Source organism: Rhinopithecus roxellana, chromosome 15, assembly GCF_007565055.1.
Source record: "Rhinopithecus roxellana isolate Shanxi Qingling chromosome 15, ASM756505v1, whole genome shotgun sequence".
Classification (NCBI taxonomy): Eukaryota; Metazoa; Chordata; class Mammalia; order Primates; family Cercopithecidae; genus Rhinopithecus; species Rhinopithecus roxellana.
In genome coordinates, this window is record NC_044563.1 from 79,906,187 (window position 1) to 79,934,163 (window position 27,977).

The following is a 27,977-nucleotide window of genomic DNA, read 5'->3' on the forward strand; positions in this document are numbered from 1 at the left end:
GGACCCCCTGGTGTGGCTTGACAGGCAGGTGGCTCAACCCATCTGTGCTGAGTTTTTCTTTTGTGAAATGGGAAAACAGAACTTATAAGCAATATCACTATGGTTAGAACCCAGGGCTCCAACTCCCACCCCTAGCTATTCAGCGGCACTGCAGTTCTTTGACTCTTAGTGTGATTTGCAAATTATTGGAGTAAGAGTGCTACAAGGACAGGGGCTGCCAAGAAGTTGAGAAGCAGAGGCTCTCCCTCCGCTGGGAGTTGTAGATGTGTGAATGGGGACCCAGGAGACAGGGAGCTGGGAGAGGGAATGGGAGTGGCTGGTGGTAAGAACTGGGGTAGAGAAAATGCTGTGGTCTGGAAGCAAGGGTGGGTGGCTACTGACAACTCACCCTGTGGTTGTGCCAAGCTCCTCTCCCTCCCAAGGCCTCGGTTTCCCCTTCAGCAAAATAGGAGGGTGACTTGATGATCCCTGAGGTCCTTCCAGCTCTTCTCTCTAGATCTGTCCTCAAAAGCTCCTCCTCCTCAGCTCAATGCTCAATGCTAGTGCGCAGGCAGATAGACAGATCATCTGTCCACAGAGCAGGGGCGGAGGGAGAAGAGGGCTCTTGCACCCCAGGAGGCTGGTACAGGCAGAAGGCTGTGTGCTATTGCAGGGATCTCTGTGACCTGGGCTGCTGCTCACTCTCTTTTCCTTGGCTGGGCCGCCTGGGCAGCGGGGAAAGCCAGGTGTGCTGATTTCAGTTGCCCTCCAGCAACACCCATCTCGTGTCCATCAATGACCCATGGCGTGGGCAGGGACACATGGCAGAGCTAAGGTGAATGCAATGAGCTCCTGATTCCTCACAAGGGAAAGTCACACTCTGACACCTGCCCCTCCCTTTGGCCCTCTGTGCTTCCACAGCCTGCCTGGAGTTGGAGGTGGAGAGTCGGGGGTTGGGAGGAGACACCTCTTTTCCAGAAGGAAGAAGCCTGGGTTGGAGGTTGGGGGTACAGGAGACCAGGGGCAGAAGGAAGGGGAAGGAGGCTAGACAGACAGGAAGTCTGGGTTCCAACCCCCAAGTCGGGGGGCCTACAAGGGTGGCTGAGGGGCAGGAAGGTGGGGTCTGGGCAAGCAGCACAGTGGGAGTAGGAGATACTGGCAGCAAAAGTTTTTTTTTTTTTTTTTTTTGATGGAATTTTGCTCTTGTTGCCCAGGCTGGAGTGCCATAGTGTGATCTCGGCTCACCACAACCTCTGCCTCCTGGGTTCAGGTGATTGTCGTGCCTCAGCCTCCCGAGTAGCTGGGATTACAGGCGTGTGCCACCACATCCAGCTAATTTTGTATTTTTAGTAGAGACAGGGTTTCTCCGTATTGGTCAGGCTGGTCTCGAACTTCTGACCTCAGGTGATCTGCCTGCCTCGGCCTCCCAAAGTGCTGGGATTACAGGCGTGAGCCACCACGCCCGGCTGCAAAAGTTTTTATCCCCAGGGGCTGCTGAGACTTTGGTTCCACTGGAGGGAGTCCCATAAAGATGGGAAGAATGGCTGCTGCTCTGGGATGGTGTGAAGTCCATCCTGTGGAGCCAGGGGGATATGCTGATGGTGTCCCCATGACTAAATGGATCCCACCTCTTATCCCTCCTGTTATCCTGAGGATGTCTGGGAACTGGCGCTTCAGGGGAATGCAAGGCCAGGTGTGTCCTGGGGTTGTGCAGACTCGACAGATTTCCACTGGGGGGGTCTTCCAGACAGCTTCTTTATGTGACCTTTCCCAGCTGCGTGCCACTGGACAGGAGCAACCTGACTCAGCCCCAGGGAAGCCTGGGAGTTTAGAGGGCGACGGCCAAAGGTGGTTTGGGAATATCTCACCCGGGTAAGTGGAGAGGAGCTCAACTACATGCTTTGGGGCCATCTTATCCAAGATGTGGGGCTGCCCAGGGAGTGCTGGGCACTTGGCCTTTAGCCTTCGTAGAATCTGTCTCAAAGATGACAGAAAGCAATGACCTGTGACTCCTGCTTGGATGATACCAAGAGGGGCCCAAGAAAACAGGTGGCAAAAGGTAAAATAGAGAATTGGGCCTGGCTTTCTCAGCACCTGCTGGCAAGGAGGACCTCACCCAGAGTGGAAGGCAGGCCCCGGAGAGTTCCCGGCACAAAGTGTAGCCCAGTTGCCAAATCTTTCACCAGCGGTGATGTGGGAGAACATCCTGGTGGAGGGGAGTTTCAGGTCCAGTGCTTCAGGCATTTGAAAGATGTGCAGAGAGCAGGGCTGCAAGGGCAGCAGAGCTGGCTGGTTATTTTTAAGTCATGTTGGAGAAGGAGAAACTGAGGGCCATCAGCAGTTAGAGGCTCAACCTCAGAGTCGGAGATCCTATTTGGTTGCTTCCAAAGAGACCCATATCCTGAGGCAGAGGAGTGGACAGAGCCGAGGAACACACCCAGGATGTGACAGTAGGAATCAGAGGGTTCCAGGGCAGCTCAGCCAAGGCAGGCCTGTTGTGCTTGGTAAGGGTCCTGCTGGGGAAAACCTGGGTCCCTGAAACTGACGGGAGGATGAGTGAGTGGGGACCCTTGAGCGGGTGGCCCACTCTTCTCTAATTAAAGAACTAACAGCACTGCATGCTGGAAGATGCTGTGGAGGCCTTTCCCCTGCGAGGCAACAGATGCCCCCTCCTCTGTTCCTGGCTGCAGGCTGATGCTGGGGTTAAAGGCCAGCACAACCCAGCTGGGGACATGCTGGGCCTGATCAAGAAGGAAGGTGACAGGCCTGCAGAGCCAGGAGAGCAACAGCAAGCTAGCGTGGACCAGCAGAAGCCTGGGGAGCACTCCTGGGTTGGATTTTGAGGGTTCTTAACCAAGTGAGCCAGAACATAGACTGAATAAGCAAGAATTCATTGATTTGGGAGCACTTTCTCAGGACATGGAATTCAACACCCTACAAGGCCCCCAGAGGACTGGGCAAATTTACTGCTGGGACATGGTGTTTGCACAGAGCGCAAGTGCAGAATTGGGATTGACATACTAAACCCACGTGAGGTCTGTGGGGGTGAAAGCCAAGAGGAAACTCTGAAACTACCTACCAGCCAAGAATGTAAATCAAAAAGGATATTGTACTCAGGGTGGGGAAGATGGCAGAGATCATTGTCATCACTAAAGACCTAAAGGATGCAAGGGTGCAGGGCCCTCTCTAATCTTCATTTAACTCATCAGTCCAGTCCCTACGGAAACCAGACAGATCCTAGAGAATTACGGCCAGTGCTATGGTCTTAGTGTTGGTGTTCCCCCAAATCCATATTCTGAAATCCTGACCTCCGAGGGGATGACATTAGGAGGTGAGGCCTTTGGGAGGCTAATGGGATTAGTGCCCTTATAAAAGAGGCCCAGAGAGCTTCTATGCTCTTCCACCATTTGAGAATGCAAAGTGAAGTCACCATCTATGAACCAGAAAGCATTGCCCTCACCAGACACTGAACAGCTCTATGCCGTGGACTTCCCAGCCTCCAGAACTGTGAGAAATACATTTCTGTTGTTTATAAGTCACCCAGTTTATGATATTTTGTTATAGCAGCCTGCATGGACAAAGACAGCATATCCTCAATCAAGTGGTCACCCCGATGGCAGCTGCTGGAATGGTCTTCTAAATGACAGCTGCAGTGCCAGCTTGGTGGCAATACTCCAAAAGGCCTCTAAAGGATGCTATGTCCCCAGTAGGAAGAGTACATGGGCCTGGGAACCAAGGGATGAAAGCAGGAGTGGATTTAAAAAATAAGTAAAAAGAAAAGGATAGGCCAGGCATGGTGGCTCATGCCTGTAATCCCAGGACTTGGGAGGCCAAGGTGGGTAGGTCACTTGAGGTCAGGAGTTTCTGAGACCAGCCTGGTCAACACAGTGAAACCCCCTGTCTACTAAAAATACAAAAAAAAATTAGCCAGGTGTGGTGGCACGCGCCTGTAGTCCCAGCTACTCAGGAGGCTGAGACAGAGACTCGTTTGGACCCGGGAGGCAGAGGCTGTGGTGAGCCATGATTGCACCACTGCACTCCAGCCTGGGCGACAGAGTGAGACTCCATCTCAAAACAAAAACAAAAACAGAAACAAAAATAAAACCAACAAAATGAAAAAGATACAAAAAAAAAAAAGAAAGCAGGAGTAGCTCACAGTTACCAGTCACACCCAATGACCCAGTGGGGGAATTTTGTGCTTTTATTCCCACAACTCTGAGCTCTGCAGAGGGAGCGGCCCACAGACTATATGCTAGGACCGCTGCCCGGGCCCTTGGACTGCATGTGCTTGGGGCCAGCACAGAAGAAAAGGAGTTGTGTGGTGGCAGGGGTAACTGACACATCAGCAGGCGGAGGCCAGGCTGCTTCTGTGCAATGGGGCTAGGGAGGAACATGTGTGGAACCCACATTTGGCCTACTTGGGGGCCTCTTCTGTTTTAACAGAATGGACACTTGCAACAACCCTGGCCTGAGGAAGGTGTGCTTATTAAGGCCTCAGCGTCCTCAGGAATAAAATTTTTCCAGGTTAGCCACCAGGACCTGCTGTGGAGACAGCTGAGCGAGGGGAATTGAGAAGGGATATGGACAGGAGAGGATGGGTACCAGTGTGGCCCTAAGATCTGCTGTAGCAACAGGGGCCACATCCCCAGGAAGGCACACTGAATCGGGGAGGAGCTGCCCCCTGCCCCCGGATGGAAGATCAGATCTCAGCACCCGGCAGACCATGGCAATGTGGACCTGGACAGCTGCGGAGCATGGCTGGCTGCAGCCCCGGTTGCCACCCCTCTGGATCCACCCAGCATTTGTGCTGAGACCACAATTCCCCTAGACTACTCTCAACCAACAACTAGACAGGCTGGGAATCCAGCACAGGCTCTTTCCTGTGGGACGCAGGAGTCCTCTGATAGCAGCGATGGCCCAAGGATGGCACAGTGCTTGGCGACACTGTGCTGCCATCCTGAGACTTTCTGCTCAGCCCTCCTTTCCCCATCCCCTTTCATGGGAGGCAGACCAGCAGCATGCTCTGAGGGCTCCCCTGCCACCTCCTGCTCCCTCCTGTGTACTTTGCAGGTGTCCCCCAGTGACTCTTGCATGTCTAATCTCAGCTTGGCATCTGCTCCTTGGGGGACCTGAACTAACGTAAGAGCTTCAGACTCCATCCCTCCAAAGTTCATTGGGTCCAGTCTTCTGCTTCTAGCCTGGGCTGTCCGTGCTCACAAGACCGAGGAGATGGAAGCCCCTCTCCTGAAAGGACAGAGGATGTCTCCTCCTTCCTCCTTGTCGAGACATTGGCTTTGAGTCCTCTGGAAGTCCTTCCTCAGACCTAGTTTAGAGCCTCCCAGCTCTCTAAATGGTTCCTGCCACCTCAGTGGTCCCTAGCCCAGACACCGTGGCGGACGTTGAGTGGAGTGCCACAGCCTTAGCACCCTTGGGTGCGTGTGCAGCATGGACCTGGCCCACACAGGGGGCCTGGGCCCACCCGGGCTAGGGCCGCTGAGCTTGACCCCCAGGCTCCCTGCAGTCTTCCCACCTCCCTTGGAGCCCCCGTGGTGAACAGCGCATGCGCTCTACCTGGCTCCTTCTCACGACTTGTTGGAAAGGAGAATTGATGACAACATCAATAATGTGACTTGTATACAAGCTGCACTGCCAACAAACCCGAGTTCTGGGGATAAATCCTTTTCTCGCCCGGTAATTGCTCTGTAAGCCAAAAGGAATTACGCTTTTCTTGGCAACCACAACAGGGCCTCCCCAGGACGCCAGAGCTTCCCTTCTGCTGGTGACTTCCGCACCGCCCCACAGGCTGTTCACAAGCCTCTGTCCACCCAGATGCCCTAACCACGGCCCCTGGGCTCAGGACATAGGGTGTAGGTGCTCTGCTGGGCCCCTCAACCCACCCCTCCTGCCCGTGGCTGGTGGGTGGAGATGGGCTCACTGTGTTCTTTGTCCCAAGTGGCTCTTGAATGGACACAGTCATCAGGGGATTCCATTAACCCAACATACGCAGAGCCCAGGGAGGGAAGGCAGTGAGGGAGGAGGAAGAGTCAGGGCCATGAGCTAGGGTCTGGGCTTGGATGAGAGAGGAGGGGAGCAAAAGAAGGAGTGTGCAGAGGGATGGGCGAAGGCAGTGGGCACTGTCCTGAATCTGCTCCTTGTGCCCCCAGGGAGGGCTGTGCATGCCAGGCATGGGGGCAGCAGTCAGAGAACAAGACCGAGGAGTCGTCAGTGGGGATTAGGGCCTGCTGCAGCTGTTCCATTCCGTCACAGAGATTTTTATGCCGAGCCTGGGCCCTCTCTATGGGGGATCCCACTGGAGTCTTCCAAGATTTTTCAAATTGCTCCCTTCCATCATCTTCCTTCTCCCTCCAGCCCCAGGCCCCCACTGCTCCCTCTTTCTCCTCCTCTTCTTTCACCGTGGCTCTGACAAGTGAGGTTAGTGACTCTTGACTGGAGGCTGAGGGAAAAGGCCCATTTGGAGAACCCTGAATGGGGCATGACTTTCTCTTTTCTGGAGATAGTGGTCTCCCTGCTCCCCTACCTCCCTTGCTTTCGGGCCTGGGATGATGTGCTCTCTCTGTCCTGAGGCAGGCATGAGCTGGTGTCTGCCGGTGGGAGATTCTCACCCTGCTTGGTGCTTGCAATGCCCTGGCCCCCTACGCAGGACTCTGAACCCAAGCTCTCTGGGCTGTGTGTCCATTCTCTGGGCCCTTGGAGCTGAGGAGCCGCCGGGAAGCAGAGCTGGGCCCTCCTGCTGACAGTAAGCCCGGAGCTGCAGCAGCCTTGGTATTAGCGGTGCCAGGCGGCCCTGGGGCTCTCAAGCCCTGCCCAGGCTCTCCTGTGTTCAGGTGAACTGCCCAGCATCTGCTCATCATTCTGACTGCTGCCTGCTTAGGGCCTGGACTCGAGAGCCAGGGTCCCGGGTGGGAAGCCCTCCCCAGTGTCTCTGGGTGATCTTGAGCAAGGCTTTTGTTATGGTTTGAATGTGTCCCCCCAAATTCATGTGTTGGAAAGTTTATCTTCAGTGTAAGGGTGTGGGAGTTGGGGCCTAATGAAAGGTGATTAGGTCGCGGGGGCACCACCCTCATGGATGGATTGTCTCTATCAAGGGAGCAGGTTAGTTATGGAGAGAGTGGGCATGTTATGAAAGTGAGACTGGCCCCTTCCTGCTCTCTTGCTCTCAGGGCATGCTCTCTTGCCGGCCGGCCTTCCACCATGGGATGACGCAGCAAGAAGGCTCCTGCCACAGGCAGGCCACTCGACCTTGGACTTTCCAGCCTCCAAAACTGTAAGAAATAAATCTTTTTTATATATTGCCCAATCTCAGGTATTTTGTTATAGCATCACAAAACAGACTAAGACACTTCAAGTTCACTGAGCCTCCGTTTCCTTATCTATGAAATGGGGCAATGGAAGGACTTATCATATTGCTTGTTGAACAATCTATATGATAAGAACAATGTCTGAAAAGTGACTAGCCAGGTGCCTGGCATGCAGGCAAGTGCTCCACATGTCATTATGATCCCTTCTGTTGGAACCAGCAGGCCCATGCAGTACGGACTGGGATGTGGGGGTGCACCTCCGATGGGAAGGAGGGTGGCACAAGAGCTGCCCAGCTGCTGTTTGAGGAAGGATGTTGTGTCCACAGTGAGTTCTAGCTCAGTTCCATGTCTCTAGGTTGGTTAAGGAATAGCAAATAGCTGGCGGTCCTTTGCGCCCTGGGTAGTATCAGAAGGTGGAGGCTGGGCTGGCTCTCTGGGCTCAGTACCCTGGGAAGGGAACGCTACCTCCCCAGGGGCAGGATTTGGCACCTCCAGATGGGTTCATGTTGGTACTTCCTGCCAAGAGTGAGGATGGCTGTACCATGGAGACAAAGGCCTGGCTCTCCTGCCAGTGCCAGGAGGGTGTGTGTTATCTTTGGGTCCAGGCGGTCTGGCCTGGGTCTCTGGGCTGCACTGTATGGGTAACACCCAGAGCCCCCAAGTCTGCTGAAAGGAGCCAGATATGGGCAAAGGTGGCAGGTATTCAAGTGGATGCTGGCCCTCTGAGTGGCTGGGAGTGGGGCCAGGAGGAGGGGCCTTTGGCAGCACCAGGAACTAAGGTGCAGGGTACAGAGCTGGAGGTGGGGCTTGGGGGAGGGAGAGCTGGGCACCAGGCTGGGGCCAGACTCAATGGAAATGCCAGTCTCCCAGAATGGTCTGTCCAGCATCCAGTCCCCCTTTGCCCAGGGTGCCTGCAGTGCTTGGGTGGTCCTCCCTGTGCTGCCCTGCCCTCACCTCCTCCACCTCCTCTGTCTGGTTTCCCCCTAAGGCAGCTGGGCTCATGGCCAGGCTGGGTGGGGCTACGCTGGGGGCACTCTCCTCAAGGTTCAGTTGTCCTTACCGAGGGGTGGTAGGAGGGGGACACCCCCAGATCATAGTAGGGGGGCTGCAGGGACAGCTTCTGCAGCTCCTCCTCTTCTTGCTGCTGCTGCCTCCCTGGGTCCAGGTGGACAACCTGGAAGAGAAGGCGGGGAGTGCTGCACAGACCTTTCCATGCCCCTGCTCCATGTGGCCCTCATGGACCCCCAGTTTGATTGGGACTCCTCTTCTCAGTTCCCATGCACCCCCATCCTGGCATCCCCCACACTGGTGGCTGTCTTGGAGGGCACAAGCACACCCTGAGCCTTTAGCCTTGCTGGCTCTAGCAGGGACCCAGCTTGGGGCCAGGCACCTGAGAGGTGCTCAATGCATTTTTTAAATGAATGAAAGGACTGTGAGGTAGAGGAAGAGGTCCCGTGGGGGCCCAGGGTAGGGAGGATCCTAGGTGGTCGGTCTCTTAGGGTGTGGCAGATGGACCCCTCTAGCATGGACCTGGCCTTGTGGGAACTGGACCATGGAGGTGTGGCAGCTCTGTCTTCAGCTTGGGCTCTCTCCCTGGAGCCATCTGCCATTTTTCTCCCTCCCCGCAGTCTAGGGACCTTGTCCTCTACTGCCTCAGGCCCACCTGGATATCCTCAGGTGCAAGGGAGCTCTGCCTGCTGGGAGAAGGCTCCAGCTTCTGGGAGAGGGGCAGGTCGGTCCTGGAGACAGAATGAGGGTAAGCTCAGCACAGGAGCACACACGGGGGCTTTCCCCATCAAGCCACCAGACAGCTACCGGTCCCTCAGCCCCACTCATAACAGCAGGCCCGGGAGGTCTGCTTCCTAGGCAGCCTCCTGAGAGGCCAGAGCTTGGGCTGGGGCCCCTCAGGGTCATGTGTTAGAGGCTGAGAGTGCCTGGCCACCTTTCCCAGGTGTCTCTGCCCCTGACCCCAGCCCAGCTTGGGACGGGAACCATGTGAGTCTCAGGTCTCCTAGCTCAAAGTACAGGGGGGAACCAGCAGCAGCGCCATGGGCCCTCACCCAGGGCGGGCAGAAGGCCTCAGGTGCACGGTATGCGGCACCGACAGCCTTAGCCAGCACGAGAAAACATGTGATGCAAGATTTTAAAGATGAAAATCAACGTAAAAATCCATGGTGAACAAAACGTCCACATTGTAAGTAAAGACAGGAACCATCACAGTGGTATGCTGGGTGCCGGAGGCAAAAGGAAAAGTCAGTTGTTCTAATCCTGTCTTTATTTACAATGTGGACATTTTGTTCATCATGGATTTTTGCTTTCATTTTGATTTTTTAAAATATCACATTAAAATATGATTTATCATGATGGTTGAGGGTTTTGGCTTCCCCCATAAACTTTGTGCCTTTCTCTCCTCTCTGGCTCTGGGTCTGCCCTCACTCCTTGTCAACGGCTGGGAGCATGTAAACTGTTGCAAATTATTTAACCTCTCTGTGCCTTAATTTCCTCACTATACATCGTGGATTGTAATCGTGCACCTGCTCCTCCGAGCTGCTGTGAGGATAAAATGCATCTTTATGAAGCCCTTCTGAGCTGGGGCGGTGCCTGGCACGCAGCAATCATCACTCAGGAGGGTCACCTCTTCCTGCCAAAGAGTTAGTTCCTCATCCCCCAGGGTGGGGAGGCCCTAGAAAGGGCCTGAGCTTTCACAAGTTTAGGTGCTTTAAGTCTGGGCCTCCCAGGGTGGTGGGGAGCAGACCAGTGAGAGTTTAGTGGGCAGAGTCCTGCCTGGCTCACCCGGCCCCATCCGTCTCTGGTGGGCTCTTCTGCTGCCGGTTGTACAAGAAGAAGACAGTGAGCACCACACCTAGGATGAGGAACACAGCCACGGCGCCCGCCAGGAGCCTGGCTGTACCTCCCAGACCCCTCTGGGGGCGGGGCTTTTCTGGAAACAAAAGACAGGGAAGAGAATTAGAGAAACTCAAGTGAGCCGAGAAGAGTCAGAGATGTGAGAGAGTCAGACCCTGAGGCAGTACTCCGCCCTTGACACTCCACCCCCAGCTCCCCCGACCCATGGTGCTCCAGTTCCAGGAGGGGCTCCCAGTCAGTGTGGGACGGAGCCTCCTCCTCTAGTTCCCTATGACCCTGTGAACCCAGACCCTGCAACCCCAGACCCTGTTCTGATTCTGAGATCTGATCCTGAGATCCTGGAGGTAGAGTGAGGGTGGGGGTACCTCCTGGGCAGGCAGGGGTGCTGAGATGGGGTCCCCACCCCATCATTCCATTTCTGGCCCTGCAGGGAAGATTCCTGTTGAGGAGTTTAATTTCTTTCCCCTCCCTTTGCAATTAAACAAGCAAATGAACTAATTGGTGCTTCGCCCTCCCAGCTCAGGAGAGAGAGTGAAGATCAGGAGGGAAAGGCAGGAGCTGAGAGGGTTGATGAAGAAGGGGCACTTGGGGGTGCCTCCCAGGAAACCAAACCTCTTCAATACAGATAGGTGAAAAGCCCAGAGGGCTGTAGTCTAAGGTGAGGGGCTGAGCCCACCTTCTGGACCCACCTGGTCATGGACCCAGAGGATTGCTGGGGTTGTTGAGGTATTTCGCAGTCTGAGCTGGAGTCACTGGTCTGTCCCTGAAGCCCAGAAGGCTGCAGAGACTGATCCTGTGGCCAGGGGCACATGCAGCTTCTCAGCGGTCCAGGCTTGGCTGTGAAGTCACAGCTGGCCCTTCCAGTTCCTCCTTCTGCTGGGCTCGATTTCTCACCTCTGACCTTTACAACCCCAGCGTGGAGTGGGGGGTAGGGACTAAGGAGAAAATCACATACTTATGTACTTCTTTCTCTCCTTCCTCCCCGCAACCATATTACATATAATTAAACATGGGGAGCACCTGAATAGAAATGCCAAATTGCAGTTTGCAATAACCATCATGAAGCCAATTTTCCTCTCTCTCTCTCTCTCTCTCTCGTTTCCTCTGTTGCCCAGGCTGCTCTCAAGCTCCTGAGCTCAAGTGAAACTTCCACCTCAGCCTCCCAAAGTGCTAGGATTACAAGCATGAGCCACTGTGCCTGGTTCCAGAGTGATCGTTCTAAACTACATATCAGATCAGGCCACCTCCCTACTTAAAATCCTCCAAGAGTTCGTGGCCTTTATCAAACCATCTTAGGGCTGAGGCCTTTCACGACCTGGTTCCTGGAGGAAACGCCATGCTGCCCCCAGCCTGGACCTCTTGCAGCTCCTGGACAGGGTGCTCCTGCTTCCTTTCATGCTCAGGTGCTAGTAGGAGCCACTCTGTCTACCAGGGTCTCTCTTTCCTCCCCCTTCTTTGCCAGGCCAATCCATCCTGCAGGTTGCAGCTGGATGTGCTTCCTCTAGAGAGCCCTCCCTGGTTCCTCCACCGGAATGGGGGTCCTCCTCTGGAATTCCCCTGAACTCTTTCAGTCTCTTTTCTTTTCTTTTCTTTCTTTCCCTTCCTTCCTTCCTTCCTTCCTTCCTTCCCTCCCTCCCTCCCTCCCTCCCTCCCTCCCTCCCTCCCTCCTTCCTTCCTTCCTTCCTTCCTTCCTTCCTTCCTTCCTTTTTTTTTCACGGAGTCTCGCTCAGTCACCCAGGCTGGAGTACAGTGGCGCCATCTTGGCTCACTGCAAGCTCCACCTCCCGGATTCATGCCATTCTCCAGGCACCGCCCCACCGCACCCGGCTAATTTTGTTTTTGTATTTTTAGTAGAGATGGGGTTTCACTGTGTTGGCCAAGATGGTCTCGATCTCCTGACCTCGTGATCCGCCTGCCTCGGCCTCCCAAAGTGCTGGGATTACAGGCATGAGCCCGGCCTCTTTCAGTCTCTTTTCTACAGACTGTGACTGCACGTCTGACTTGGCTCCCCAGCCCTGCACAGTGCCTGGTATGCAGAAGTGCTCAGTAAGTGTGGTGAATGAATGAAGGCCTGACTGAATGAATGTGTAGTGGGCAGTTCTGGGAGAGGGTCCCCTGGGCCTCTGGAATCTCACCTTCCACTAGGGGGAGCTCTCACCTTGAGTCCAGTCACCTCCATGCTGGATGCTACGAATTCGGTTTCCCTGGACACAACCCAAACCTAGATCCCCTTTTCTTCTCAGCACAGCTGAGGCAGGCTGGCATTTCCAGAGGGCTAGGGTGGGAGGGGGAGCAGTAGGGAAATGAACACATACCCTGTCTGGCGCACAGAGTTCAGATTTCTCTTCTACCATGGTTGGCCCCATGGTTGACAGCTTGACATGGGATCCAAGCAGGAAGGAGAGACAGGTTCAGGATAAAAGGCTGGGATTTCAGCCCCTACACCCTGCCTCCAGGGAACTTCTCTCAGAGGCTTTCACCCATCACCCCCTCATGGACTCTGCAGCCACTTTGCCAAGAGAGGGAGGCAGCTGTCTCTATGAGGGCTCTTCATCATCCTTACAGTGAAAACAAAAACACAGCCATCCCTCGGGATCTCTGGGGGACTGGATCCAGGACCCCTGGCGAACACCAAAATCCAAGCATGCTCAAGTCCCTTATATAAAATGGTGTAGTATTTGCCTATAACTTATACACATCCTCCCATATACTTTAAATCAACTCTAGATTACTCGTAATACCTGGTACAATGTAAATGCTGTGTAAATGGTTGTAATACCGTATTATTTAGGAATAACAACAAGAAAAAGGTATACCTGTTCAGTACAGACACTACTATCCATTTTCTTTTTTTCTGAGTATTTTTGATCTGCAGTTTGTTGACTCCATGGATGCAGAACCCATGGATACAGAGGGCTGACTATATGGTGAGTGAGTCTGTGGATGCACTCGTGTGGGCATTAGGAAAACCAAAGGCTAAACAGGGCGGGATGCGGTGGGCAAGGCCTCACACAAGCCAGGGCCACAGTGGATAACTCTGATTTTTTTCCCTCCAAATTGCCCTCTCTCCCTGTCCCACCCTCTCAACATATGAGTGCAACTTCCATTGTCACCGTGGGCCTTGCCTGATCCACCTGGAGGGTCCTGCCCTGGTGGAAGAAATACTAGTGAAGAGAAAATGAGACATGGGGATAAGAAAAGGGAAATCCAAGGAGGAGAAATTGGCCTCAAGTCTCTGGCATACACGGCACTGTGCCAGGTGCCTTTGCTGATTTGGGGCATATTTGATCCTACATATTGAGCCACAAAATGAGATAATGTTGTCCCTGATGAGCAAGATAAAGCTCAGAGAGGTTAAGTAATTTGTTCAGGATCATCCAGGTAGTCAGTGGCTGAGGGCACTGGGATCTGCACCTATGTGCTGCTCTCCCTGCCTCAGAGTCTTAGTATTCCTCATCCCTCACTTGGCATGGGCCTGCCATCCCCCGCTTTCATCCCTTATCAGACACAGCCCTGCCTACTCCCTGCCTACTCCCTCCCTCCCTGCCTACAAAGCCCTGGTTGCTTTGTCTCTGAGCCTCCCCTTGACAGCTGTGAGGAAGGGGCCGGGTGCTGGCCCCAGCTGGAACCCTGGCATTGAGCCCCCAGACACTCTCTGGTTACACCGTGACAAATCGGTTCCCTGGCTCCCAGCTCTGCAGGCTTGAGGGCAGGCCCAATCACCTGCAGGCAGCCGGGTCTGGCTGTGAGAAGGGCCTGGGCCAGGGCTGGAGTGTGAGGCCCAGGAGAGCTGGAATCAGTATGGGAGGGGGGGGCGCCTCCAGGGAGCACTTACTGTGCACCAGGCTCCGTTCTGGACCCTGTCCTTGCAATGGTCCTGGGAGGTTGACTATGTGCCTCTTGCTGTACTGCGAAAGGGCAGAGCGGTCGAGTCAGCTGTCCAGGTCCCACAGCTAGGGCCACAGCTGGACTTGGGTCCAGTTGGCTAGTGGTCTCTCTCTGTCCTGTGAGTCATCAGGGCCAGGGCTCCTCTCAATGGCTTCCCTGGGAGAGCCTGCACTCAGTCCTGGCTCAGGCCACAAGGATGGCCTCTGGGGGTCACACCAGTGACACTCCCTGGGCCTCAGTTCTCTCACCTGTCACATGGTGACAGCGCATGTGGTTTACCTGTCCCTCAGACTGAGACAGTGAAACCCACGGTTAGGCAGTAAACACAGACGGGTTCATTCTGGGGGCTGCAGGCCGCTCGCCATCGGGGCTTCTTTGCTCTTCCAGGAACAGCTCTACCCATTCACTGAGGCCTCATGGTTGGGGAGCCCGAGGAGCTTTGGGTCACACCCAAGTAGCCAGCAATCTTCACCTGCTTCTCCCGACCACCCACCTCTCAGCCAGATGTCAGTGTTCCTGCACCCCAGGCTTCCCTCAGGGCGGGAAGCGAGCCCAGACATCTAGCTTCACAGCATGCTCCCTTGCCCTACCCGTTGTTCCTCCTTCAGTTAGACAAACGTGTGCCTCACACCTCTATGTGCCAGTCATTGTGCCGGGTGTGAGGGGCTTGCCCCCTGACTAATGGAGGAGACATACATGTACACAAATAAGTACGCTATTTTGTGATTCATGCTGCAAGAGAGGTCTCTTCCCACAGAGAAGAGGGCCTTCTGAGCAGGGTTTTGATAGCGTAGTAGGAGTTCGCCGCAAGAAGAACATTGCAGGCAGAGTGAGGAGTGCTACTGGGGCACGTGTGTGAAATGTGGGGTATGTTAGGGACATTCTAAGTATTGGATATGGCTGGGAAATGGGTTGCAAAGGGAGAAAGACAAGGAATTGGGAGGCTGGGAGGACGGCGCAGAGCGTGCTCAGAGGTTTAGATTTCTAATAGGTGATATTAGGTAATATTAGGTAATGCTGCCTCTCCCTACAGACAGAGACACTACCTTTCTCATGAACTGGACTGACCAGGGCTCTCCTGGAGTCACCTCCCCCAGAGCTCCCCAGGGCAGCCACTTGACACTTCTGCCCCTGAAGCTGTCCTGGGTTGGTCTGCCCTCTGCTTGTCTCCTCTGATGCAAGCCACGCAGGTGTTTGTGGGGAGCCAGGAGCTCAGAGCAGGCTGGATGTTTGGACTTGGTGCCTGGAGGTCAAATTGACTGGAGGAAGGGCTGATTTTACCACCCAGGGCCCATTCAGTGGTTGAGTCTGCCTGGCCATGTCTCCAGCCCATGTGTGCCGGACTGACCTTCCCCCAATGGCCAGAGAGGCAAGGGCTGGAGGCAAGGCATCATGGACAACCCTCCTGTTTTCAGAAGGTCTGGGGCAGACTCCAGCAGTCTCCCTGCTGGGAGGGCTCCCAAGTCTTATCTGAATGTCACTGTTACATTGAAACCCAACTGTGAGAACCCAGGACCCCATCCACAGGGACAGGAAGCTTCTGACTTCATAGGCTGGAGCCAGGGGACCTTGCAGACCATCAGGACTTCTGGCACACCCTTCATGTTCAGGGAACAACAGTGGCTATCCCTGTACTCCTGTAACCTTAGCATCCAGGCTAACCTCCTCAGCCTGTCCCCCAAGGCCAGCCAGGCCCACGTTTTGTCCCACATGTGCCTCGCTGGGTGTTTCCAGCTTTCTCTGTCTCCATCTCAATATCTCATTTCCATTCCATCTTCCCAGAACTGCAAGCTGGGCTGGCTGCTGCACTGTCACACGTGGATGTTGTGGGAATCTCCCCTCCCCTTGCTCAGGAGGGGACATACCCGTCTCCTCCTCAGTTAAGCTCATACAGGAGGGGGATTTTCAAGTGCTTTCCTCTGATCCAGGGTGGTGAGGGAACCCACCTAGAGACTCAAAACCGAAGAAGTCACAGAGTTCTTTCCTTGACTCAGACTCAGCCAGGCCTCTGTCCTCTCCTCCTCTTAGGCTATAGGGCTAGGAGGCTTAACCCTCTTATCTACAGCCTGAGGTGGCTCTGGGCTGGCTCTGCACTGGAGCTGCTGGGAGTCCCCTGCATCCAGGTCTTTTTCTTGGGTTGGGCTCTTGGTCACTCCCTCTAGCCTGGACTGGGTTGTATTTCAGCCTTGTGTCTGTTCTGTTGGGCCCCTCAGTGCAAAAAGCCTTTTTTCCTTGGCCACAGAGAATTTGCTCTGGTTCTGAACTCAGGTGGAGGTCATCTTGAAGTCCCCTTCTTCAGACCTCCTGGATGGCGGCTGGAGGCCTTGGGCTCTGCAGTCCTGCCTTCTTTTCTCCCTTGCCTGACTTCCAGCCCATCTCCCTGGAGCAGACATAAAGTGCTTAGTTCAGTGCCTGGCACATAGTCAATATGTAACACACGGTTGCTATTTTTGCTATGAGCTATTCAATAAATGGAAATAGATGAAGTTGCTGCTGATGGTGACGGTGATGATGTCGGTACACCCCCCCACTCTGTGGAATTGTCGCTGCTTCACCTGTGCTGGCTCTTTGGGCCGAGTTAAACCTGTGGTCACATTATCATAATATCAATTATAGGTTTCATGTGCTTTTACTTACATTATTTTATTTGATGCCCCCACCCCTTTGCCTCTGTTGACAGATGGTAACTGGAGCTCAGAGAAGGTTGGTGAAATGCTCAGGGTCACACAGCTCACTGATGAGGGAGGTAAGGGGGGTACCCAGGCATCCTGGTTCTCAGTGCAGTGCCTGGGGCCGTTTTTATGCCCCATACTGCCTCCATCTCTCAGTTTATCTGCAGAGGAAGATAGCTCAAGGTTGAGCTGGCCACCTTCTTAGCTGTCTAATATTGAGCAAGTCACTCAAACCCTTTGAGCCTCAATGTTTTCATCTGTGAAATGAAATAACAGCAGGACTGTTGTCGGCCATGAGTGAGGTAATACTGCATGTTAAAGCGTGGTGCCTATGGACAGTTGGTGCCTAGTAAGCATTGGTTCCTGAGGGCAGGGACACGCCTGCTCCTGAGGCAGACCTGCCAAGCAGCCGGGGCTCGCACCGCTGCTCTTATCCTGCCTGTTGGCCTCTCTTGTCCCTGCTCTCAGCTTTCCTTAGTCCCTTCACCATCACGATCCATGGGCCACACACCCCCAACTGGTCTAGGCCTGTGCAGGCCTCAGGATTAGGGGCCAGAGCTTGTGCGTGCACGTGTGTGTGTGTGTCCGTGACCCCCTTTGGGAAGGGTTGAGGACTGTCACTTCCCACTTCACCTGTGATGGTCCCTCTATCTGGAATGCTATCTCCAATGTCACCAGCACCCCCGCCCCGCCACTCCCTGCCCTCCACACCTTGAGTTGTCATTAGGAGGAAGAAGCAACCTGAGCAAGGCCGACTCTGAACCCCCGCCACGCTCAGGCCCAGCTGGAGAGAGTTACTGGGATTTCACGCACATTCCTGAGGGGAGAGGGACTATCTCCCTGTTAGGGACCCTGCCACGCAGGGACCTGACCCCCAGTCCTCTTGGAGGGGGCGACTGATATGTCACACACCCAGCCCTCCCACCCCCTCTGGGTTCCCTCTTCCCTCTCTGCCAGTTTCTAACTCTTTCCTCCCTATCTGCTTCTCACAAAGACCTTCCTTAATGGGGAAAAAAAGCACCAAATCTGCAAAAGCACAAAGTGCAGTGGGAAAGTCATGACTGGGTTCTCCCCTCTCTAGCAGTGTGACCTTAACTGTGCTGAACCTTAGTTTTCTATAAAAGGGAGAAAGGGGGCTGGGTGCAGTGGCTCACGCCTGTAATCCCTGCACTTTGGGAGGATGAGGTAGGTGGATCACCTGAGGTTGGTAGTCCGAGACCTGTCGGGCCAACATGGAGAAACCCCATCTCTGCTAAAAATACAAAAAATTAACCAGGCGTGGTGGTGGGCGCCTGTAATCCCAGCTACTCAGAGGCTGAGACAGGAGAATCACTTGAACCCAGGAGGCGGAGGCTGCAGTGAACTGAGATTGTGCCACTGCAGTCCAGCCTGGGTGACACAGTGAGACATCGTCTCAAAAAAAAAAAAAAAAGGGGGAGGAAGGGTAGAAATAAGTGAGGTAAGCACATGAGAGCCTGGCACTGAGCAGCACCCAGAAATAATATGAATAGGGTCAGGGTGGGGTGATGGTGGTGGTGTGATGGTAGTGGTGCAGTGGTGGTGGTGGTGGTTATGGTGGTGTTGGTGGTGATGGTGGTGGTGGTGATGATGATGGTGATGATGATGGTGGTGGTGGTGGTGATGGTGGTAGTGGGGATGGTGTTGGTGGTGATGGTGATGATGGTGATGGTGTGATGTTGGTAGTGATGGTGGTAGTGGTGATGATGGTGATGGTGGTTGTGATGGTGGTGGTGACGATGGTGGTGGTGGTAGTGGTGATGATGGTGGTAGTAGTGGTGGTGGTGGTGATGGTGGTGGTGGTGATGATGGTGATGGTGGTGATGGTGGTGGTGATGGTGATGGTGGTGGTGATGATGGTGGTGGTGATGATGGTGGTGATGGTGGGTGATGGTGGTAGGGATGGGTGGTGGTGGTGGTGGTGGTGGTGATGATGGTGGTGATGGTGGTGTGGTGGTAGTGATGGGTGGTGGTGGTAGATGATGGTGATGGTGGTGTGATGAGGTGATGGTGTGGGGATGGTGGTGGTGTGGGGTGGTGGTGGATGGTGTGCGGGTGGTGGTGGTGGTGGGGATGGGGGGGGGATGGTCGGTGGGGTGTGCTGGGGCTGGTGGTGGTGTGTGGAGGGTGGTGTGGGTGGTGCTGGGGGTTGGTAGGTGTGGTGGGTGGTGGATGATGGTGGTGGGTGGTGTGCTGGTGGTGCATGTGGTGGGTGCTGTGGTGGTGATGATGGTGATGGTGGTGGTGTGTGATGATGGTGGTGGTGTGATTGATGGTAGTGGTGTGGTGGTGATGATGATGGTGATGTGATGGTGGTGGTGGCGGTGGCGGTGGTGGTGCTGGGCCAGCTGCATGAAGATGAGCACCAGACTCTTCCAGCACCAGCAGGATCCTCCTTCATCACCCACCATGGCTGAGACTTCCTGAAGCCACTGTCCAGCACCCAGCGGGACAGCTGGGCAGAGCACAGGGCCTGAGACTGTTTCTGCAGAAACCAAACATCACTGGTTTGGGGTCATTGTCCCCCGAGGAGCTCTAAAAACAGCCATGTTCCAGGGTCCCAGCCAATGAAACCCCTGGGGTGGAGCCCAGGAAGCTGCCTGTGTAGGGAGGGCCGTGGGAGTATCTGGGGTCTTTGTCAGGTCTCTCCAGCCACCTTCCCTCCCTCAGCTGCTGGCCACTGCACAGGGACTCCCCACACCCAGGAGGCTTCCATTTTCCCCGAGGGTGGGAATTCCAGTGGGTCTAGGTGGCGCTGAGGGAGCCTCTTCTCATCTAGGCTGGCAGGACTCCGACACTCCTGGCCTCCCTTCCTGGGGCTTGGGTCTGAGACTGGGGCAGGAAGGCGTGGGTGGCAACAACACTAGAGTAGTTGAGTTGGACCCCTGCCTCACTGGCACTGTGTGCAGAGTCAGAAAGATGCGAGTTCTACACCCATGGAGACAATCCCTGGGCATCTGGGAGCTGGGCCGCAGTGCTGGATTCAAAAGCAGGCTCCAGGCCGGGCATGGTGGCTCATGCCTGTAATCCTAGCACTTTGGGAGACCATAACAGGTGGATCACTTGAGGTCAGGAGTTTGAGACCAGCCTGGCCAACATGGTGAAGCCCCATCTCTACTCAAAATACAAAAATTAGCTGGACACGGTGGGGTGTGCCTGTAATCCCAGCTGCTTGGGAGGCTGAGACAGGAGAATCTTTGAACCTGGGAGGCAGAGGTTGTGGTGAGCCGAGATCAGTGCCACTGCACTCCTGCCTGGGTGACAAGAACGAAATTCTGTCACAAAAAAACAGAAAAACAAAAGCAGGCTCTGCCCTTAAGGCATGGTCTGGAGCTGGGTGGAGAGGAAGAGGGAACCTGTATTTGGGCTGGTGAGAGGAGGGAATAGCAGCCTAACTGCCCCTCTCCCCACCCCAACATACATGCTGCCCTGGGTCTCAGAAACAGCCTGTCCCCCAACCCCCCTGCTCCCTGTTTTGGGGACTCATCACTCTCTCCCAGTCTTGGGTGCTCAAGGAGACCCTCACCCACTCACTTGCCCCACCAAGACAGGACCTCCCTGGATGGTTTGAGGGGTGCCCTGGGGAGGGGCCACACATCCAGCTCTTTCAGGCTCTTCCCTTGCTCTCCATCTCAACAGAATTTGGCTCTTGGGGGTCCTCAACAACCCCCAAACCCTCCCAGCCGGCCACCCTATCCTGCCAGCTTGAGCTTCTTGCTACGACAGTCACTGCCAATGGGGACAAGGTGTTCTTCCACCTTATTTCACCTGGGACAAGATAAGTATTTGTTTAAGAGGAATGTTGCCAGGCATGGTGGCTCATGCCTGCAATCCCAGCACTTTGGGAGGCAGAGGCGGGTGGATCACGAGATCAAGAGATCGAGACCATCCTGGCCAACATGGTGAAATCCTGTCTCGACTAAAAATACAAAAAAATTAGCTAGGCATGGTGGCGTGCGCCTGTAGTCCCAGCTACTCAGGACGCTGAGGCAGGAGAATCACTTGAACCCAGGAGGCGGAGGTTGCAGTGAGCCAAGATTGTGCCACTGCACTTAAGCCTGGTGACAGAGTGAGACTCCATCTCAAAAAAAAAAAAAAGAGAAAAAGGCCAGGCGCGGTGGCTCATGCCTGTAATTCTAGCACTTTGGGAGGCTGAGGCGGGTGGATTGCCTGAGCTCAGGAGTTCAAAACATACCTGGGCAACACAGTGAAACCCCATCTCTACTAAAAATACAAAAAAAAAAAAAAATAGGTGTGACAAGGTGGGTCCTGTAGTCCCAGCTACTCAGGAGGCTGAGGACAGGATAATTGCTTGAACCTGGGAGGCAGAGGTTGCAGTGAGCCAGGATTGCGCCACTGCAGTCCAGCCTGGGTGGCAGGGTGAGACTCCATCTCCAAAAATAAAAAAAAATTAAAAAAAGAGGAATGTTACCAGGAAAATAAAACAGGACTGGCAGTTTCTGGAGCACCTATTTCTTCTCTTGATATAATTGATCATCCAGTCACAGACTCGCTAGAAATCTGTCAAGGTCAGCCCCGCTGGCAGAGTTTGGGCTACTCAGGAGGAAGTGAAGTTCTGGCCACTGAGTGTATTCTAGCTGGGCCTTGGGGTTCCTTTGGTGGGAAATGACCTTGAAAGGTCATTGCATAGTGATAATCCTTTACGCTGGCACAGAAGTTCATGGTTTATAAAGGGTTTTCACCTGCATTCTCATGTATTTGCTTATCCTAGAAAACATGCCAAACATGGGTTGATAGAACCATTTTACAGATGAGAAAACTGAGGCACAAGAGCAAAGTGGCTTTTCCAAAGTCACTTAAGGGGAGTGTAAGCTTGCTGGGCTTTTCATTGGATTCTGAGCCTTGCTGGGGCAGTGGTGCTCCAACTTCAGGGAAACCCACGTTTCTTTTCTTACTCAATCTGGCACAGAGAGCTCACCCCCACCAACTTGCCTTTTGCTCGTCTGTTTACCCTCTTCTTCCAGGTAGGTCCACCTTTGCAGGGCACTTAGAAGGTAGGGAGAGGTGATTCTGGAGTTAATGAGCCATTAGCAGGGGGAGTGGAAGCATCACCCGCCCATGATCACATTAGCAAGACAGATCCCGACACCCAGGAGGGAATGGATGGAGGAGGGGACCTGAAAAGCTTAGAATTCCCAAAGTAAAAGGCCAGAAGCTGAGGGGCCTCCTGTCTTCCTGGAGTGATGGAGGTTGATGGTTGAGCTGTCTGACCGTCTAAGCAGGTGGCCCTCTGTCCTCCCAGGACCCCATGCTGTGGCCTCAGTTCCTTGTGGAAAATCCCCCAAATCGAGTATATATTGAGATAACCTCAGCATGGTATGAAGTAATTAAAATGAGAGGGGATTTAGATATATAAATGCTTCTGTTAAAATAAAGTTGAACCCTGTGGAGTTTCTCCTGGCCTGGCCAAGGTGGAAGGCACAAATCCACCCTCCTCAGGCGGAGTTCTGGTTTGAAGGATGCGTGTGTATTTTGACGGGTTCGGGGAGAGGATGAGCTCCAATACGCTGGGTTGACTGAAGACTCAAGGAAGCTGGGGAACTTCAAGACCGGAACGTATTTATGGATGTGGTGAGGAGTGGGGCAGTTTAGTTCTGGCAAGTTCCATGAGCAGCACCATGGGAAGCTTCACATCAGGGCAAAACAATCTCAAGAAAAGAAATGGGGACAGCTGCCCTCCAGGTCCTTCTTGGGGAAAAGCTGGATCTGACTGGGATTGGGGTGGCTGTGGGCTGGGTAGGGTGGTGTGGACACCGTAATTCTGTGCACAGGCAGTGGGCATCGCATCTCGCTTGCCCCTCACTGCAGCCCTGGGAGTCTCAGGCATTGTGGTCTCCATCTTATACTATTTTCCCCAAATCACTAAGAGACAGACTTGATAATTAAACCCAGGCCTGCATGACTCCAAGACTGGGCCCACCGACCAGCATTTGTGTGTGTCTAGGCTGTGCTTTGAGATCCCAGAGCACTAACTCAAGCAGGACTGTGGATGCTCAATGTATTTAGTAAGATACAAGCCAAAGGAAAACTGTGAGTCATGGTGACACTTTGTTTCTTTCTAAGGGGCAGTTCGGGACAGTGTAAAGAGCATTTGGCTCAGAGTCAGAAGGCCTGGGTCCAAGTTCTGAGTCTACTGCTCACCCCGCCGTGTCGCCTTGGGCAAGGCACTGAACCTCCCTGGGCCTCGGGTGAATCATCAGCTAAATAGGCTTGGGCAGACCTGCCCCTTGGTCACCTCCCCTGGGTGATGAGGATCACGGCGCCGAGGTCCCCTTCCTGCAGGTCGAGGGGCCTGGTCTATTCTAGTTACTACTGGCGACACCTACATGGAGGTCTGTACTCCTTCCCAGTGCTGTGTATTCTACAACTTCTCCAGATCACTTCTGTTCTACAAAATCATCTTCCATAGCATCTTTTCCAGGAAGTCTTTCCTCATGAGCCTGGCCTGCCTCTGATGATGCCATTTGATCCAAACACGGTTCCCACGAGCTCAGGTTTCACCCCACCTGGGGCATTTGCTGATTCATGGGTGTACAAAAACTTGTGCGGGGCCCGGGATCCCCTGTGGAGTTAGGCTGGTGCAGTCTCCCTCTCCTGGGCGTCCTCCTGCCCTGATGCCAGGGCATATATGGCTCTGCCTTTCACAGTTTCTGTGGCAGCAGGCAGAGGGTAGGGTCACAGAGTGGTTAGAGACACGGCTTCTAGGGCCAGACTGCCTAGGTTTAAAGCCCAGCTCCTCAATGGCTTTGGGGACTCTGGGAAACTGTCCACGTCTTCATGTCCCTGTGTTGGGGGTGATAGTAATAGTGATAATACCTACCTCTGGGGATGGAGGTGAGGATTCTGTATTATAAAGTATGTTGAACAGTGCCTGGCACTTAGGGAGTGATATTGTAAGTCTTAGCTGTTTTTTTTTTTTTTTGAGACGGAGTCTGGCGCTCTGTCGCCCAGGCTGGAGTGCAGTGGCCGGATCTCAGCTCACTGCAAGCTCCGCCTCCCGGGTTTATGCCATTCTCCTGCCTCAGCCCCCGGAGTAGCTGGGACTACAGGCGCCCGCCATCTCACCCGGCTAGTGTTTTTGTATTTTTTAGTAGAGACGGGGTTTCACCATGTTAGCCAAGATGGTCTCGATCTCCTGACCTCGTGATCCGCCCGTCTCGGCCCTCCCAAAGTGCTGGGATTACAGGCTTGAGCCACTGCGCCCGGCCTCTTAGCTGTTTTTAAAATATCTTGAGTCACTTTGTAATTTCCAAACATCATGTAAATGTAAAGAATTCTTACTGTTGTTAGGCTCCTGGGACTCAATTTCCCCATTTGAGAGTTGCGGAGAATGATCTTTGAGGTTCCATCTAGTTCCAATGGTCTGTAATTCTTGGATAGGTAGTAAGACCTCTTGCTTGGGGTTTGCATGAGTTGAATTACAGGGACAAAAGAATAGGGCATGGAATAGGACACCCACGAGCCCAGGCTTTGGAAAGGAGAATTTGACCTCTGGGAGGTGACAGCAGAAAACGAGAGGAGGCAGAGGGTTTCAGAGGGAGAAGCTTCCCAATCAGGGGACTTTGGGTACTATCCTTATCCCAGAGCCTGCAGCCAGCTGGGGGCTCTAATTCCCACTGGGGCTTGGGTGTGTCTTCAGAAAAAGTCTCATGTGAGAGACCTACAGTTTTCATTGATCAAGCCCGCAGATCTTCCTAGGGTGAACAGATACTTCTGTGGAGGAAATCCAGGAGACAGACAGCCTCAATCTTTCTTGTGGGGTAGGGGTCTGTCCTCATCACCCCACACTCCTTAAGTGGGCTGTCGGAGGAGACGGGGGAGCCTGCTCCTACCATGGTTTTCTCTGGAGCCCCTTCTCTGCTCCCCTCTCATGGGGGTTTGGATTGTTTATTTCGTTAGAAGAGCAGCTCCTTCTCTTCTCTTCTCTCCAGGGAAGGCAGAGTGGGTCACTCTCACAGTGAGGGATGAGACCATGCCCACCCCAATTCCCCCACTCTCACTGCAGCTGCTGCCCACCAGACTTCTCTGGAAGCTGCCCTTGGCCACTATCACCCCAGGCACCTGGGCTCAGGATCAATTGCAGTAGATCAGGGAGATGGAGTGGGGTGCGGTGATTCATCACTGTCAGGGCTGTCTAAGAGCTCCGGGGCGAACCTGCTACCCATCCCTGCTGCTTTGTCTTCAGGAGCAACTTGGGAGAGGCCGCCAGGCTCCCATCTTCCATCGCCCAGGCTCTTTGTTCCATATGCGGAGAGGGGTCATGGAATCAGAGAGGCAAGGCCTTGCTCAAGGTCAGCTGGTGAGAAGTGGCAGAGCTGGTTGCAGAGCCCAGTCCCCTGTCTCCTAGTCCAGGCCTCTAGCCAGTATATTAGCTCCCTCCCGTCAGCTGCCATCCAGCCCTGACCACCTGCCCTTTTCTTCCAACCCATTATAGTCAACAAGGAAAATCTCATTTAGTGTGGCTTACTGTCCCTTGTCCTTCTTGTCATTAACCCCCCAGGAAGTTTCCATTGCTTAGGATCAATTGTGGGGACCAGAGGAAGGTTTTCCAGTGAACCCCACCCCTTGTGGTCACCATGACACCTCGAGGCCGCATGCCAGTCACTCTGTTGTGCCTCAGGACTCCTGTTTCCTGATGGCTGGCTTGTCCTTCCTGTTCCTCTGGGATTCCCCCAGAGCACATCTCCTCCCCCTCCTCCTCTGGCTCCACCCATCCTGTCCCAGCCTCTCCAGTGCCTCCTAGGCCACCAGAACAGGGATCTCTCCTAGAGGGCCCCAGCCTGGCTGACTAGATACACACCAGCCCTTCCTGTTGAGCTCCAGGGGCCTTCAAACACTCTGTTTTAAAAGCCTTGGAACCTTTCAAAATCCTACATCTCTGATAGTCATATGAAAAAGTGCTCAACATCCTTAGTCATGGGGAAATGCAAATTAAATCATAATGACATACCACTATGCCCTTGCCAGAAAGACTAAAAACTAAAAGGATGGATGGCACCAAGAGTGGGCGAGAAGCAGAGCCATGGGAACTCTCATACGCTGTTGGTGGGAGTGACATTGGCACAATCACTCTGGAACACTGACTGTGTCTACTAACCATAGTTCCACTCCCAGCAGAAATGAGGATGATGGGCCCCAAAGTTACATATAAGAATGTTTGTAACAACTTTATTCATAATTGTCCCAAACTGGAGACCGCTCACATCCCCACTGATGGTAGAAGAGAGAGGCACACTGTGGCCTTTTCACACTTTGGGATAATAATACACAGCAATGGACAACAGACCTCATGGGTGAGGCTTACAGACAGCATGTTGAGTGAAAGCTGCAAAAATAGTATACTCGATTCTATTCTATGTATAGAATAGACTAGGTCTGACTCCATTTCTTGAAGTTTCAGAATGGGGGTCATGCCTGGGAGGGAGCATGAATGACTCACAGTCTTGATCCGGGGGTGGTGACATGGGTGTGTACAAATGGAGCTGAACCCCTAAGATCTGTGTGCTTTACTGTTGTTACCGCGTGCTTTACTGTTGTTACTGTATTCCTCAATAAAAAAGCTTGAAAATGAAAAATAACAAAGTACCAAAACCTTACACACGATCCTGGTAAGTAAAAACGATCACTGTTGAGACCTATCCTCTCGCTTCCCATGTCAGGCGGCTCCTGGGGCATTTCTGTGGATGAAACTGTAGAAGGCACTGGAAGCCTTTGCTCTGGGGTGAATGTGGCCTCACGTTCCTGCAACTGGCCTCATGCACCCTGCAGGAGGGTGGCCCAGTGCGGGGAGCCCAACACAACCCTGCCCTGAGGGGCACATCCCAGTTCCTCCAGACCCGTGCCCCTCCACAGGCTGGTGGGTCATGGTATGAGATGATGTAAATCAGAGAGAAAACAAGGGAGTGGTGCTCACGACGTAGCCAGGAAGGCACAGAGCTGGGATCCTACCTGGAACTTGGCAAGTGTCTTACTACTTGATGTTGTTTCCACGACAAGTTCTGTTTTCCCGCTTAGGGCAGATACACAGTGGTGAAAATAACAGTAAGCAAGAATACTATCTTAGTTCAATGCAGCTGAGCACTCAGTCTGTTCTAGGTGTTCTGCTGAGTGCTTTTACAAGGAGTCAATTCTCTTTCATCCTTACAGCCATCGGTGGCGAGTATCCCTATTACCTGCTTTACAAATACCTTACTCCATATATGAACTATCTTTATACATCCCAGTAATCTACTCACATAGACTGAGAAATAAAATTCAAGGAAGGCAGGCACCTTGCCGAAGTTCTGCAGAGCTGATAGGTGGTGGAACCAGGGATTAATCAAGGTCAGTTTGACTCTAAGGCCCTGTCTCTTTCCTTTCACCAGGTTTTCTATAAATGTCTGCTGTGGACCAAACTGATGGAATCAGCATCCAAAAGGAATGCCACAGGCTGAAATGCTATCCCTCATCACCAAGATAAAACATTGCAGAGATGCATGAAAATTACATTTGGGGAGTAAATAGGCAGCCCAAGTACAGAGTTAAGAAGATCTGCTTAGAGGTGGCACACATGAAAACAACTCAAAGGTTTACTTGCCCATCCAAATATCCATCCATCCATCCATCCATCCATCCATCCATCCATCCACCCAACCCCCTCCTGTCCCCAGAAGTTTAACCACCAGGATTGAGCCCCTCTGTGTCCCATCCAACCTCTTAAGCTTAGATGGGTTGGCTGTGCCCAGTGTGTAAGAGGGGGTAGGCCAGGTTCAGGGAGGACACACAGACAATTCCTCACCCCTCCACCCCCATCCCCTGCTGGTCAGACCAGTTCCAGGGACCAGTATTTAATACCTGGCCCTTAGAATGGGAAGGAGATGGCAATGTGTGTGTGTGTGTATGTTTCTTCAGGAACACCTTTTTTATTTTTTTTGAGATGGAATCTCGCTGAGTCACCCAGCCTGGAGTGCAGTGGCATAATCTTGGCTCACTGCAACCTCCGTCTCCCCAGTTCAAGCAATTCTCCTGCCTCAGCCTCCTGAGTAGCTGGGACTACAGGTGCCCACCACCACACCCGGCTAATTTTTTGTATTTTTAGTAGAGACCGGGTTTCACCATATTGGCCAGGCTGGTCTCGAACTCCTGACCTTATGATCTGCCCATCTTGGCCTACCAAAGTGCTGGGATTACAGGTGTGAGCCACTGCGCCCGGCCCAGGGACTTTTTTAAAAAATAG

General features: G+C 53.5%; 1 long non-coding RNA gene across 2 annotated transcripts; it reads left to right on the forward strand.

Annotated features, from left to right (window-relative positions):
* Positions 1-4,027: 4,027 nt before the first annotated feature.
* LOC115893603 lies at positions 4,028-27,700 on the forward strand. Of its 2 annotated transcripts, none has more exons than XR_004053662.1 (3): positions 4,028-7,264; positions 12,015-12,209; positions 27,127-27,700. It is a non-coding gene; the product is annotated as an uncharacterized LOC115893603 (long non-coding RNA). The 2 variants fall into 2 exon arrangements; XR_004053663.1 differs by having other exon boundaries at positions 12,015-12,192.
* The last annotated feature ends 277 nt before the right edge of the window (positions 27,701-27,977 follow it).